The 13,116-nt window shown below is 45.4% G+C and overlaps 1 long non-coding RNA gene across 1 annotated transcript in view; it reads right to left on the reverse strand.

Moving 5' to 3' along the window:
• LOC120311105 overlaps positions 1–12,284 on the reverse strand; it is an 83,892-nt gene extending 71,608 nt beyond the window's left edge. The window contains exon 1 of the long non-coding RNA XR_005557526.1: positions 11,549–12,284. This is a non-coding gene — a long non-coding RNA (uncharacterized LOC120311105). The remainder of the gene's footprint in view (positions 1–11,548) is intronic.
• Between the last annotated feature and the right edge of the window lie 832 nt (positions 12,285–13,116).

Consider the following 13,116-nt stretch of genomic DNA (forward strand, 5'->3'; position numbering starts at 1 on the left):
AAAGACCACAGGCACAACCACTCAAAATTGGCATTCAAAATAGCACCCTTGGGCTTCTCTGGCTCAACCTGCAGTAAACATTGAATAACTGTGGTGGAATGCAGTCTGGATTCCCAGGAGGCTGCATTCCAGGGGGCAAAGAGACAGCAAAGCTTAGAGGAAGAGTGCTACGGAGGATCCTTCCTAACTGTTCGCAGACGCAAACTATATATGTAGTGATGCAAATAGTTGTTTTAGTTGGGCAAGCTTTGTGTGCATGGTTGAGGAACAATAAAGGAAACTGCTCAGAACTAATTCCATGTGTCTTTCTTGAGTCTTGGGGCCTGATGTCAACTTTGTTCAAGGAACATGATGGAGATATATGTTGGGAGGCTCTTCCAAAATAGAGGAGATGCAGCAAGAGGGGGAAAAACTAACTACAATATTGAGGCTCTCAAGGAAACACCAGAAAAGCTCTTTTGCCTGATGTCCAAGAGGCCCAGAGCTCAAAGTTATGGGCGAGTATTGAGAACACATTGAGGATTAGCCTTGCCTGGGGATCTCTGCTCATGGCTACAGGGATCAGGGGTTCCATTGCTTTTCTTCTTTCCTACTATTGCTGGCTGCACTTTTCTTCTTTCCTACTACTGCTGGCTGCACATCTCTCTGAGCAAGTAAGCAGTTACAGAGGCAGGAAGCCTCCTGTTTGTTGCTGCCTCTTTCCAGCCTGCTGGGGTGGATTGACCTCCAGACAAGAGAGGGCAATGGCAACAGCCGCAAAGAGAATGAGATGCGTTCTTGCAAGGCCACTGACAAATTGTGCTCCTTTTTTGTTTGTTTTAGTTCCTTCTAAGCAATTGCTGGGGGGAAATGAAACATGCCAAAGATCTCTGCGTACTTTGCACTGTTTGTCCATCTGAGCTCTGCAGATGTTTTCCAACACTAATCAAATAAAATGGCAGTCACATTGATGGAGGCGTACACTAGGAGAAGGAACTCACAAAGTCTTCACTCAATGCAATTGTGTACGTGCAGCATGAAGTCAGGACCTATACTCTAACATTACACTCAGTCACATTATTGATTGGAAGACCAACCCAACAGAGAAGTGTAAGCATGCAGAGTATTACCACCAGAGGCTTTTTTAGAAAGGTAGGAAGCTACTGGAGGCATGGGTATGCAACCAGTGCTTGCCATAGTGATTGTGAATTAGCACAACAAATGAATCTTTTCCCTATCCACAAGAGTGCCACCTACACCATTTGGTAAATTGATTCCTTGCTGAGAGCTGTGAAGAGACAAAATTCATCTTTCATCTTCCAAATATACCTTCTCCTTTGTAATTCTTTTACTACAATAGCCTCACTAGTGAAAACTCAACTACGCTTGTATTATTCCTCTAAGTATCATTCCAGCAAGGGTCATTAAGATGGTGGCTTTAGCTATGAGATCAGGCATGTCAAACTCGCGATGTCATGTGACATCGTGCGACGTATCAGAGCTTTTTCACCATTGCCGGCAATGGGATGGGCGCGGCTCCGGTATGATGAAACCGACCCGTAGGCTGGCAGTTTGACACCCCTGTACTAGATAATTTATGGTTTTCTTGGTGGACCAAGGAGTCCCAAAGTAGAGCATTATGATTGATTGGGCAAAGCAATTCTCTTCCCAAAGGGATTGACTTTCAATTATCCATAGCTAATTTAAAAAAAAAAAAAAAAAGATTGGAAGATATGGCGAGACCATAGAATCACCAAGAGTTGGACATGACTGAATGGATGTCATTGTCGTCGTCATCATCATCATCATTTTTTTTAAAAAGGGAGGCGAGGTTATTCCTGAAAAGAAAAAGAAGAAGCAAAGGGGACCTATCTAATAACATCCCAGCAGGTAACAAGTGAGGAGTTCAGCTAGGCTGAATTTACTAATTTTATTTGAACTTCTGTGTTTTGGATTGTTGCCATCATTTGCTGTTTTTCCTAAATTTCCCCTTTCTCAATAAATTCCTTGGGATGATTACAGATGAGTAAGGGGATTTCTCAGTAGAAGCCTTCCTCTGGCACAATTACTCTCTCGTATTTTAAAACTGCACAACATTTAAATACCACATTTCGGGACTCTGGGCAGGAAGAGCCAAACTATATTCTTTTCTATTTTCTCAAGGCTGGGCTGCAGAGAAAGAGAGGTAATGAAAGGTGCTGAGCTTTCCAGCTGGATAAACTAGAATATATCGGAATGGCCAGCCTGTTTGATAGCAATCCATCATTATTATCAATTACTGCAGAGCTCCTTGGAGGTTTTAAACTATACCCCTCCCACTCTGTAACATTTAGGAATACCTACTTTGGGGGGGAGGGGGGAGAAGTTGTCATACCAACAAGATTGATGTTCATCTTAATGACATAATGAGAATAATATTTGGAATCCTTAAATCCACATCACCGTCATGGCTCCATATTCTTTCTAATATTAGAAAACATTAGAAAAGAGCAACCAAGATGATTAGGGACTGAAGGCTAAAACATATAAGGAATGGCTGCTGGAATTGGGTATGTCTAGTTTAATGAAGAGAAGGACAAGGGGGGACATGATAGCAGTATTCCAATATCTCAGGGGCTGCCATAAAGAAGAGGGAGTCAAGCTATTTTCCAAGGCGCCTGAAGGCAGGACAAGAAGCAACGGGTGGAAACTAATCAAGGAGAGAAGCAACCTAGAACTAAGGAGAAACTTCCTGACAGTTAGAACAATTAACCAGTGGAACAACCTGCCTCCAGAAGCGGTGAATGCTCCAACACTGGAAGTTTTTAAGGAGAGACTGGACAGCCAGTCTCAGGCTTCCTGCCTGAGCAGGGAGTTGGACAAGGTCCCTTCCAACATCATCATCATCATCATCATCACCATCATCATCATTATTAGTTCCCCTCCTGATCTCAGGTGACAACAAAAGACAATCCGAGAGTGGAATAAGATAAATATGCCATCCACTCTTAGAGATCTTCCAATACATAGAATATTAAGACTCTCTACCTCTCACCAGGCTTAAATCTAGGAAAACAATTTGGAATAACATAGCACAATCTTACAATCTAGATGAAGAATGGTGATTAAGATGGGCAACTTTTAATAAGTATAACCAAACAGATCACACAGATCCAACAAAACCACTTGCAGGAATGCAGTTGCCCCCCAAAATATGGAGCCACTTGAACAGTATCAGAGCTGGATTTACCTAAAATGATAGCCTAAACTCATTATATAAGATGGCTAGAAGAGAGCCAGTTTGATGTATTGATGAAGGTGCTGCCTTAGATATCAGAGATTGTGATGCTGGATAGATAGATAGATAGATAGATAGATAGATAGATAGATAGATAGATAGATAGATAGATAGATAGATAGATAGATAGAGAGGGGGGGGGAGATAGGCAGGCAGGCAGGCAGGCAGAATGAGTCAAGGGGCAAAGCAAGCATTTTTCCTTTTCATGTGGTTTGAAGGGAGATCTTCATTTCATTTCAGAAATTAGGCTCCTATTTGGCACAAAGTTTTTATATTTCTCTCCTCAAAGGAGAAGAATGTACACTGGTGATTTTTGATCATTAATTAATCCACACAAAAGACCTTATGCTTTGCGTTACGGATGCATCCAGGTGTGTCTTCTTCAGCAAGCCATCATTAAACAAACACTAATTTAGTGCAGCATGTCTTAAACAATATCAATAACTAGCATATCAGCTTGACATAGTGGAGGTTGCCACATGACCTGTTGACAGGATTTGCAGGGAGATTTGAGGATGTGTGTGTGTGTGTGTGTGTGTGTGTCCAAAAGTCAAAACAATGGCCCAAATGTATGATGGATGCCCCCCCCTTTTTCTAAATTCATCACATCTAAAAACATAGGTAAAACCAGGCTTGGTGTTGAATCACATGGTTGCAATCATCATTTCAAAGTTTTGACAGCTCTCACCCCCACTGAAGACACTCCTATGTTTTGGCTGTCTGGATAAAGTTGTATTTCCCAACCTAGATAGCTTTAAGATGGATGGACTTCGACTCCCAGAGTTCCCCAGCCAGCCATGCAAGGCTGGCTGGGGAATTCTGGAAGTCGAAGTCCATCCATCTTAAAGCTGTCAAGGTTAGGAAATACTGGGATAAAGTTTGCTGGGCTAGATGGTTCTCATACTCTCACTGAGATTTTCCTATAACAGCGATGGCGAACCTTTTAGAGACCGAGTGCCCAAACTGCAACCCAAAACCCACTTACGCATCATTGGGTGCCGGGTGGGTGTGGCCCATTGGATGGGTGTGGCCCATTGGATGGGCGTGGCTGCGGTGGTAACGGCAGACTGGGTGGGACTAAAAAGTTCAATCAATCAATTCCAACTTTGCAAGATCTTTTTTTTCCCCGCAAGAAGTTGAAATTGATTAATTGATTGAACCTTTTTTTTTTTTTTTTTGCACACAGCAGCAGAGGCCTAAAGCAAAAAGGTTTTATAAAACCCAGCTGAAGGCCTAGGACTGGGCGACAGTGCACGTGCCCACAGAGAGGGCTCTGAGTGCCGCCTCTGGCACCCGTGCCATAGGTTCGCCACCACTGTCTTATAATATTAGGGTCAAGGTGGACCTGTAGGTGTAGATTTGCCCCTGTATTAAGTCATGGTATATTATGGCTTTGGAGTAAACCATACCTGGGTGGGCTAGCCAACCACACTTAGCCACAAAACGTAACTTAGAAACCCTCAAGTGCAAGGTTCATTCATACACTGAGGCTAACTCAAACAATGCCACCATGATTCAGGCTACCTTTGGTGAGAAGGAAGGCCAACTGGGACATCAGGGGCTGTGGTGGCACAGTGGTTAGAATGCAGCATTGCAAGCTAATTCATTGCCAGCAGTTCGATCCTGACCGGCTCAAGGTTGACTCGGCCTTCCATCCTTCCGTGATCGGTAAAATGAAGACCCAGATTGTTGGGGGCAATGTGCTCACTTTGTAAACCACTTAGAGAGGTCTGTACAGCACTATGAAGTGATATATAAATGCCATTGCTATCAAGATGATGTGAAGGCTCCTTCCCAGATGTTTCCTTTCCTGACCCCCACAGGGTAATGATTTTGAGGGCTAATCAAGGCTGGTAAGATTTGCCAAGAGTTGCCTAGTTACTGTCTGTCATTGGGCCCAGGCAAAGGAATTCTACCCAGAGCCTTCCAGCGGCCCCTTCTTCTCTTCCATCCCTTCCAAGGCCCCCATGTCATGCTCCCACCCTCCCCACTTCCACGCACAGGCTTCTGCCACGGACTTGACTTGCAATGCAAAAGCAAGAATGATTTTTCTTCTCAGCCCAGCATCAGCACAGCCAGAGTTAAAGGGAATCTCACTGCTCCAACGTCCAAGCAGGATTGCTGGAAGGGATCTGCCCTTCATCTCTCCCCCCCACGCATACACACACACACCTCCTGTCTCCCAACCACTGACAATTTCTTCCCCTTGAAGCCCCAGGAGACAGCAGAGATGGGGCCAAGCCCCAGAAACATCCGCTCCAGAATCTATTTACAGAGAGAAGGAATCAGCATTTTGCAGGAAATAAATAAATGCAATCTGCCAGCTTCTCCATTACTTGTGCCACCTTCGTTACTTCACCCGTTAATATTAATCAGGTTGCTGTCACACTTTTTCTGCATGCAGAGAGGTTCTTGATCCACACCTTCCTTCCTTCCTTCCTTCCTTCCTTCCTTCCTTCCTTCCTTCCTTCCTTCCTTCCTTCCTTCCTTCCTTCCTTCCTTCCTCAAAGCAGTTCTGGGTACCAAGCTGGGTGCATCAAAACCAGTGGAGTTAGAGCAGCTTGTAATCCATAGTAGTTAATGGACTTCTCAAAGAATTCTATCTTGGCATTTTTATTTGTTTATTGACATCAATTTATTTATCCGTTTCTATCCGGGATGGCTAACCTGAGTTTGCAGGGATTGCTGGAAAGTGCAGGTTTGCCACATCTGAGGAATGCAAGTTTGGATGGATGCAGACATGTATGTGGACTTTGGACACGCCTATCATCCAAAGGCTTGTTGAGGTGGCTTTCACACCAAAGAAATCTACATGTAGTCTTCAACTTACAACCTTTTAGTTAGTGACTGTTTGAAGTTACAGTGGCACTGACAAAAGGGACTTACAACTCATCCTCGCACCAATGACCATTGCAGCATCTCCATGGTCCTGTGATCACAATTCAGATACTTGAAAACCGGCATGCATTCATGATAAATGGTCATGCGATCACCATTTGCCCCCTTCCCAGACAGCATCCAGCAAGCAAAGTCAATGGGGGAGAGCCATATTCACTTAACAACAATGTGATTCACTTAACAACTGCAGTGATTGGCTTAACAACGGTGGCAGGAAAGATTGTAAAATCGGGTGCCACTCGCTTAACAACTGACTTGCTTAACAACAGGAATTCTGGCCACAATTGTGTTTGTAAATCGAGGAGTACTTGTATGTTAATTCATTGCTAAGAAGCGGTTGTGGTTGTAGTTGTTATCTCCATATAACCAGAGTGAAACGGAGAAGTGAGTTATTTGTCTAAAACCCAGGGGGGTTGCTTGCAGCCAGGAAGAGACTTGAACACAGAGCCTCCTGGCTTGGGTCTCACGCCCATGGGCATTAGCCTGCTTTGGCAGCAGGGGGGCAAAGGAGTTGTGTTCCTGGAGCTTAGTGGTCTTGCTGGAGTCTGCAAGATAAGAGGCTTTGATGTACACAGCTTCAGCATATGAAGCACACAGCTCAGTTTTCCTCTGTCACCAGCCAATGTTTTGCAACGGCTTCTACACAAACCAGAAAAAAGGCAACTCCTCAGTCATGCCATATGCAGTTTTGCATTTTGAAGTCATTTAAAATTATGGCACCATCATGCTGACAGGAATAGAAATGTATCTTTCCTCCCTGCTACCTCGATGCTAAATACATTGCCTTGGGAATAAGCCTTGATGCATTGTTTAAAAAAGAGACAGAGAAAAACCAAGTCCTCTTCTTCTTTTTTTAACTCTCTATCACTTGCCAGGCTCTAAGAGGCCATCCTGGGCCCCTTTGCTGAAGAGCCCAGGAATTCGTCTGAGTAAAGTTCAGCCTTCACTGTAATCCTGGCTCTCCCATCCTTCCAGCATAAGGCTTGCACCGGAAGGCAAATCTTCACGAGGTTTAGATTCACATCATGCGGTTTATTACTTATTCCTGCACCTCTGAGTATGCAAAGCCATTTCTGTCCTGAGAGAGAGCCGGGCTACTCTATCACAGCAAAACCAAAAGAGCATTGTGATACTTTAAAGTCTGACAAATGTGTTGCAGCATAAGGTTCGGTGGATTAGACTCCATTTCATCATATGCAATTTGTAAACAAGCCCATATTTATACACAAAGCGGCATTAAGGAGGGAAGAAACATGGGTGCGCATACAGGCCGACTGGGCTGCAGCCCAAAACCCCTGATTCAGAGAGTTCTCTTCCAAAATGGCATGCACTTGGCCATCCTTTCCACACGGTATTTTATTTCTTGTAACATGATCCTCCGTCTCAGCCACTGCTCAAAGCACGGCAAACAGAGGTTGGACTTTTTAGTAAGAAACGGCTACATAACACGGCAGACCTCTTTACAAACAAGCCCTTTAAAACAGATCAGCAAAAAAATCACCCTGTCTGTGGCTTGTTTTTTATTTTTTATTTTAAAAAGAAGTGGGACAGCTGAGTGCAGAGAGGTACCGTAAGGTTCCCCTACACAGACCTCTGCCTATGGGGGCATCCAAAGCTCTGTGGTAGAATCAGACCAGCAACCATACCCCTGAGTTCCTCAAGGTGTCAGATGCACCAGTAAGGAAAAGTTTGAGGCTTTGGCTTCCCAGAAACATGTCAATCTTGCCAAAACACTTAATAACATAAGACAGGACTTTTCCTGTGTACGCTTGCAAATGTCATGTGGATGTGAATTTCAGAGCTGGGGACATTGTAGGAGGTTCATTAGAGCTAGCTAGCTGGAGCTTTGATCAGACCTGTCTGTACAGACACAGGGTGGGAGCATGTAATATTGGAAATGTGGGTCCTGATCCCAACAAAGCAGGATTTAAAAGAACACAGGTAGTTCTCAACTTACAACAGTTCATTTGTGACCTTTTTGAAGTTACAACGCCACTGAAAAAAGTGACGTGACCATTTTTCAATACTTACGACCATTTGGGCAAAAAGGTATTAATAAATTTGTTTGGGCAGGGAAAAAACCAAGGGTGAAACTTAAAATAATGCAAGATTTTCGTGAGAGAGGTGGACTCAAGGTACCAAATATGAAATTGTATTATGATGCTGTAGTATTGACATTGATTAGCGACTGGGTGAATTTAACAAATACAGAAATACTTCATTTGGAAGGCTGGGACCTATTTTTTGGATGGCATGCCTATTTAATATTTAATAAAAAAGTGGATTGGGTTTTTAAGTCTCATATTATAAGAAACTCTTTGCTAAGAGTGTGGAGAAAGTATTATAAAAGTGACTTCAAAATACCATTATGGGCTATACCTCGGCATGCCATAGAAGGTATAAGGAAAGGGGTAAATATGGACAAGGTCTCTTACGTACAGTTACTAAGATGGGATGGCCAAGACTGGCAGTTAAAATCTTTGGAAGAATTAACACATGAAAACTTAACTTATTCATGGTTCCAATATAGACAAATAGTGGATAGATGGAAGATGGATTGTAAAATGGGCTGGCTTAGAGAAGATGAAATTTTTTTAAAACAAGTAAGAGATCAAAGGCCAACCCATATTAAGAGAGTTTATGGGGTTTTAGTGGAATTAGATTCAGAACTTGAACTAGTTAAAGATTGTATGATTAAATGGGCACAGAATATTGGTGAAACGATTTCAATGGATACTTGGGAACTTATTTGGATAAGAAATGTTAAATTCACACAAGCGCAAAATTTAAGAGAGAATTTTTATAAGATGTTTTATAGATGGCACCTTGACCCAAAGAAAATGTCCATTATGTACCCTAATCTACAGCCGAAATGCTGGAGATGTGGATATTTGGATGCTACCTATTACCATATTTGGTGGACGTGTAAGCATATAAAAGCTTTTTGGATTAAGATATGGTGGAATATTCAAAGAATTTTTAAAAGGAGGGTAAAATTTACTCCGCAATTATTTTTACTAGGTATTGTTATTGACTGTGATGCTAAGGAGGTTATATTGATGTTAAATTTGATTACAGCCGCTAGGTTGTTAATAGGACAATATTGGAAGAAGGAATCTTTGCCTACTTTACAAGAATGGTTTCATAAAGTTTCGTATTTGGCAGAAATGGCAAAGATTTCGGCTTTCTTAAAGGAGCAATCTCAAGAAAAATTTTTTGCGGTATGGGAAAAATGGATAAATTTTATACAACATAATTTGGATATGGAAAAATATTATTTAGCCTTTTTATAATTTGTAATGATTGTTTTTTCTTTCTTTCTTTCTTCTTTTTCTTTTTTATATATATACATTTTTTACGTATTATTATTCATATATTTTTTTTTTTTATATATATATGCTTTATTCTTCGTCTACTTTCTTCTTTCTTCTTTCTCTCTCTCTCTTCTTTTTTTATTTTTTTTTTCTTTTTTAGTATATATTATTCATTTTAAAGTTTATGTTATGTATATTATTATTATATATATTATTACTGTGATTTTTATTATTATTATTAATTATTTTATAAATTGCAAATGTTATTTTTAAAATATTTGTTAAATAATCCTATATTCAGTTCTGGGAAGTCGGGGGGGGGGTGGGGTGGTTGGGGAGGGGGGGGGTGGATTTTTATTTGTAAAACTTTTGAAAAATTTTAATAAAAAAAAAAAAAAAATACTTACGACCATTTGCAGCATCGACCATCCCCCTGGTCACGTGATTTACATTCGGATGCTTGACAACTGACTCACATTTATGACAGTTGCAGTATCACGGGGTCATGTGATCCCCTTTTTTGCAACCTTCTGACAAGCAAAGTCAATGGGGAAACCAGATTCACTCAACAACCGGGTTACTAACTTAATAGCTGCACTGATTCATTTCACAAAGGTGGCAAGAAAAGTCACCAAATGGGGCAAAACTCACTTAACAAATGTCTCACTTAGCAACATACATTTTGGGCTCAATTGCGGCTGTATGTTGAGGACTGCCTGTATGCCCTGAAAATCTATTTGTCTCTGAGATGCAGCCAGGATTGCTTTTATACTTCACCTGCTGCCAGTGCCTATATATTTACCTTCTGTTCCGTCCATGCTGCATAAAGCTGGTCTAGAATCTTTTCGTGCCCATCAGCTCCTGGCTGGAGTGGGTCCCCCAGCAGGAGGTCCACCATCTCAGTGGAGCTGAGGGCCTGGGGGCTTCCCACCTCTCTTTATGTTACATTTAGATTTAGGCTGCAGCTACCCCTAGGCTCCACACCGCTGAAGGGAGACTATTCATTGCCTGGAGGCATGCTTGCGGGTGCCTTAAAGGCTTGAGGTGCACATTAACCCAGTTTATTAAGCATCGATAGAACCAGGGGAGAACGACCATCGGGGGGGGGAGGGTGTCAAAGGAGAAAGTTGGCATGGTGAGGACATGATTTGGGATCGGGTCCATGGGGAAGCTATTAATACAGGCTATGGGTGGCACAGCCCTTGCACGCAAATTCCCCTGCATATTGCCCACATCCCTTTTCCCACAGATGCCAGCCCTACCTTTCTTCAGGGTGAGAGACAGAAACAAGGGGAGTTAAGAAACTGTCCCATGGCAGAATTTTCACCCAAGCCTTAGAAAAAGTTTAGTGACAAGAGGGGGGGAGATCATGCTTTAAAAGGGGGAGAGTGGGTTTTCTGGGATGATGGCTGATTGGGCAAACATGCCATTTGGGGTCCAAAGCTAGTACCCCGGATTAGCAGGCAAACAGGAGGAGGGGTGTACCTGGCAGAGGCTGGGGCAGGCTCGTGGAAGGTTTAAGTATCAGAAGGAGCAAGATAGCACATGGGAAACTGCAAGGCCCAGAGATGTTAGCCCAGCCTGGCTCTTTGCTAAAATGTGCCTCCGTAGACCTTCCTTCTCTCAAGTCCCTTCCGGACTCTGGCAATGCACAGAGCGAGCCCTGACTTCATTCCGGGATTGAGCTGTCTCCATGGCCTGGCTCTGGGGACAGGCATAAATCAACCCGGTTGGCACCAGGCATAAATCCAAGCCTTGCTGCAAAGCACCCGCTCTGTAAATTGCTGCCCTGTACACGAGGGATGGCGTTGGCACTTTGCCACACGGCGAACATCGGTGACTGATACCCTGATATAGTCGCACGCTACACTGGTCCCGTCACCTTTCCCACATCCCGGGTGCCCCGGGTTGCCCCCACCCCTCTCCATTTATTGACCCGGAATAGCCTTTTCCCAGGTCGCCCTCCCAGCGCTACGGACCTCCCGTCCCACCAAAGGGCGAAGCGACGGATCAGACAAAGGCTTGCTAGCGCCCCTCGCCGCTCCTTCCCACGGTAGGCCAGAAAACGCGGGATCCCTACCTGGGGCGCTGTCCAAGGTGCCGGATCTTCCAGGCGAGCAGGAGGCGCCTGGTCGGCGTCCCCAGAGGCGGCTGGGCAGAGCTGCAGATCAGCGAGGTTTCCCCCAAAGCGGAGGCATCCCGGGGGCAGTGCCCAGGCTAGGAAGAGCCGCCCGGGAGGCTGCGGGAGCGACGGAAGAGGGACAGCCGTCTAGGTGATGAAGGGATCCCAGCCGGAAGGAGGACGAGATCTCGCCAGGCAGCGGGAAAAGGGAGGGAGCGAGGGGGGGGGGAGCGGCAGGTCCCAATCTGCGATCCTTGGAAGAGGAGGGGCGGCAGGTCCGGGTTGGGATCCCTCGGAGAGGCAGATGGGCGCGGGGTGAGAGGCTAGCGAGGTGGGGCGGTGCCGGGAAAGGCAAGGCGAGGGGAGGGAGGGGAGGGGAGGGGGAGGGGGGAAGAAGAAGAAGAGGAGGAGGAGGGCGGCTCAGTCCGTCTCCGCCCGCCACCCCCGGGGCGGCTGTTGCTGCTTTCTCCGAAGGAAGAGGGCTTTGGTGATGAAGTAGAGGAGGGGCCTGTGCGCGCTGAGAGAGATTTGTGTGTTCTCTCTTTCCCTCCCTCCCTCTCTCTCTCTGTGTGTGTATGTGTGTGTGTGTGTGAACACGAGCGTGCGCGCGAGCGCCTCCGAGAATATCCCGAAATCGGCGGAGCGAGGAAGAGGAAGCGGCGCTTCTTCGGGGCGACGCCGCGCCCGGGGTGGGAGGGCGGAGAGAGGGCTCGGGAAAGTGTCCAAAAGGGCGCGCGGGGTCGCGCGCGGCCAAGGCGCCAGAAGTCGGACCCGCGAGCGCGCGGGACTCTTCCAGCCCGCCCGCGTGCTTGCCGCGAGGTGGATGGGCGGGCGGGCGGGCGGCTGGGGAGGGGAGAATGATTGACAGCCGGCCGAGCGGGCGGACTGCCCGTGAGCGGCGCGGGGACGGTGTCGTGCTGGGGAAGCGCCCGAGGTGCCGTTTGCAGCTGCCTTCCGAAGCCCCGCCTCTCCCCGCATTGTTGTTTTGAGGCTCGGCCTGGGAGTCAGTCCGTCCTGCTAGAACCGTAAACTAAGCGGTGTCTGTTTGGCGTGGCTACCGTGACCTCACCTCAAGCCACCGTGGTCTGCTTTGGAAGACGCGGAATGGGGTTTGGCGCGCCTTAGGCACGAAGCCACTTGGGTCAACTAGAAGAAAGAGGCGGCGGCAAGGGCAAACCACTTCCAAAATCTGGCCGAAATCTGGCCAAGAAAACTACAGGGACTTAGTCCAGGAAGTCACCAGAAGCCAAAATGGACTCAAAGGCATACCCCAAAAAAGTCCTAAACAAATCATGATCTATCCAAAGATGACTTAATACAATGTTGAATCAGGACAACATATAGGAAAGGTGTGATTTCCCTTCTCCACCACCCCCCTCCAGTTCCCCCACTGGTTAATTAAGGATAAGAACTCTTGTACCTACAATTCAACTTTCATATAGGAAAGGAACCAGAAGAAATATTAAAATTAAGCGTTTATCCAACTTTGGCTGATTTTGAAAACTAAGCAGGAGTGGACCTGGTTG

The sequence above is a fragment of the Crotalus tigris genome, unplaced genomic scaffold (genome assembly GCF_016545835.1).
Source record: "Crotalus tigris isolate CLP2741 ecotype Arizona unplaced genomic scaffold, ASM1654583v1 scf7180000018317.730465, whole genome shotgun sequence".
Taxonomy (NCBI): domain Eukaryota; kingdom Metazoa; phylum Chordata; class Lepidosauria; order Squamata; family Viperidae; genus Crotalus; species Crotalus tigris.